We start from the raw sequence: 3,324 nt of genomic DNA, 5'->3' as shown, positions 1-3,324 counted from the left end.
TTTTTACTGATAGGAATCTACATCGTCAAATAATAGTAGTTGGGTGTGGTTCACGGCTAAATGACTGAGCAAGATCGTCTGATTTTGCTTGAGCTCCATGATTTCTTCAAGAACTATCAGCGTTTATGTTTAAAACTAAGATTTACATGTAAATTATATTCTTGCCAAATAAACAATAAACAAACATTTTGTAAAGTGGGGTGATAATGAGGAATGTTGATCGTGTTTCAGAAAATAATCACATATGACACATTTGCTGAATTAACTCTAAAAGTTTGAAAGTGTTAGAAGCAGATGTCAATCCATTTTTTACAGTTATTCAGCAGACTCACCAAGGTCATGAGAAATTGAACAGGTGTGGAAACTTGCTGGACCACCCCCAAATTTGTAGATGGAAATCTCCCGGGGCGTCTCTGCGGGTATGCTGCAGGTCATAAATCAGACAGTTTGTGCCCTGACACCACATGACATCTAAAATGAATGTGCAAAGCCTACGACAGATGGAGATTTTAGATTAAACTCCATTTCTGAAGTGCCTTGCCTGTCTGAGTGACATTTTGCCCGGAGACCATCTCCTGTTCAAGCTGACTTCCAGAGCATGAGGCTACTTGTCACGTTTCTGAGCTGTCAGTCTTTCTTTCTCAATGTCAGTTAGATAATCGACCTGCTCTCCTGCAGAGCTGGTTGTCCTGCGGCAACGCTTCACCTGTGCATGCAGCTTAGTAGTGCATTAGTAGTGCTTGGCACATACATTTTTCTAGTCTTTTCAGATTTTTACTCTCAGAGGCAGGTGCAAAGATAGGGTGGGGGACGGGGGGATCTGCCCCCCCCCCCCCCCCCCCGCCCCCAGATTCAGATCGACCCGATCCGTCCCCTGCACTAAGGCCAGAAAGAAAACAAAATCGGAGGTTAAGCGCTTGAAGCTCCTTTTTCCAATTACATTGAATGCAGCATGACGTAAACGAACACCAACTCCAGAGGCGCAAAAGTGGTTGCTGCTAGGATGCAGGACGAAGCAAAAAAGACAAGCAACGATTACTGCGTTTTAAAAAAGACGAACAGTGTAAGCAGGCGGGACCGATCTGTCTGTTTATGCCTGTTGGTTCTAGTTTCAGTACATTGCTGTCAGTGTTGGGACTTACCGTAATTTCCGGACTTTAGAGCGCACCTCAATATAAGCCGCACCTACTAAGTAAAAAAAAAAAGTAACTGTACTTATATAAGCCGCACCGGGCTAAAAGCCGCAGATATCTACCGGATATCTACTGAATTGAAAACGCAGTTTAATTGAACATAACTGAACTTAACAGTATCAAACAAAACAAAAAAGTTATTGATTAGTTTATTCATCTTCCTCTTGCGCACTGAAACCATTAAAGTCCTCTTCTTCGTTGTCGGAGTTGAACAGCCTCAGAAGAGCTTTGTCACATAGCTTTTCTGTGGCAATGTCAGTGTTGCTGTCCGTGTTGCTGTCATCATCCCCGGGTGAAGCTGGCTTGAATGATTTCTTCCCGCTGCCGTCTCCAGCGCCGAACCATGGATTCATTCATGCCAAGCTTATGTGCAGCGGCACTGTTTCCCTCCTTTACTGCCAGATCGATGGCCTTGAACTTAAATGCGGCATCATATGAACTCATACGTGTAGTTTCCATGATGAGGGGGTATGGATTTGAAAAAAATTCTTCGTCGTGCCGGCTGCTTGCATGTGCTAAATTAAAATGAGCACTTTCTTCGATTTTCACTTTTGACTTCCACCTGTTTCACTTTCTGCTAAAGTGCCCCCTGCAGGTGAAGGAAAATCTTCAGTAAAGCCACACCTCATTATAAGCCGCATGGTTCAAAGCGTGGGAAAAAAGTAGCGGCTTATAGTCCGGAAAATACGGTACTCGTTAAAAGCGCCAAAGCCTCATTGCTGACTTTAACAAGTCTCATCTACAAATATGATCCTTCATGAAGTTACTACTTTACACCAGAAGATAGTGGAGATGTGTAACCTTCAGGCTGAGCAATGTTTGGGAGTTTTTAGAGTTTGAAAAACGCCTCCCACTGAGTGGCTCCCAGTCGGGGAGAGGAGGAGATGCTCGCAACACGAAGAGCGCAAATATTAGATAAAACGTATAATTGCCGGCAGGTCTGGTGTTTGTTGACTGATCACTTTGGATGGTAATGACTCACTCCAATTATGAAGCAGAATATTGACTGAAGAAATTCACTCATCCAGCAGGACAGATGGACGCTGCTGCAGCATCCTACAGCTGGTGCTGCACGAGAGGTGTGTGGAGCTTACAAGCTCCAAACTTTGGGTTTGATGTTGATTTAACCTTCTTTGGGACGTGATGGATGTAGAAATGATGGTAAAACGCCGCAAACATGACAGACGTAGTGACAATGTAAAAAAAAGCCGTAAAAAAAGGGCAGATGTGTTACATATGAAAGTCAAAGTGTGCCACATAATCATAAAATAAAAGTAAAATATGAAATTTAAAAAGAGATTTATATGTTTATATATAAATTTAAACTTTCCAAATATAATGAAAATTTCTAAATTACATAAAAATACGAAGGAACATCTGTTGGTCAGAGGCTGAGAAGTTTGGGAACCACTGCTCTAAGTGATAAGTGAAAGTTGTTTTTTTAAATAAACTCAACAAAAATATAAACGCAACACCTTTGTTTCTGCTCCGATTTTTCATGAGATGGACTAAAGATCTAAAATTCATTCCAGATACACAATATTACCATTTCTCTCAAACGTTGTTCACAAATGAGTCTAAATGTGTGATAGTGAGCACTTCTGCTTTGCTGAGATAATCCGTCCCACCTCACAGGTGTGCCACATCAAGATGCTAATCTGACATCATGAGTAGTGCACAGGTGTACCTTATACTGCCCACAATAAAAGGCCACCCTGGAATGAGCAGTTTTTTGCTTTATTGGGGGTCTGGGGACTCAGAACCGGCATCTGGTGTGACCACCATTTGCCTCATGCAGTGCAACACATCTTCTTCACATAGAGTTTATCAGATTGTCAATTGTGGCCTGTGAAATGTTGGTCCACTCCTCTTCAATGGCTGTGCGAAGTTGTTGGATATTAGTGGGAACTGGTACACGCTGTCATATACGCTGGTCAAGCACATCCCAAACATGCTCAACGGTGACATGTCCGGTGAGTATGCTGGCCATGCCATGCAAGAAATGGGACATTTTCAGCTTCCAAGAATTGTGTACAGTTCCTTGCAACATGGGGCCGTGCATTATCTTGCTGAAACATGAGGTGATGTTCATGGATGTATGGCACAACAGTGGGCCTCAGGGTCTCATCAC

Source organism: Nothobranchius furzeri, chromosome 15 (genome assembly GCF_043380555.1).
Source record: "Nothobranchius furzeri strain GRZ-AD chromosome 15, NfurGRZ-RIMD1, whole genome shotgun sequence".
NCBI lineage: Eukaryota > Metazoa > Chordata > Actinopteri > Cyprinodontiformes > Nothobranchiidae > Nothobranchius > Nothobranchius furzeri.
Note: the sequence above shows the minus strand (reverse complement) of the source record.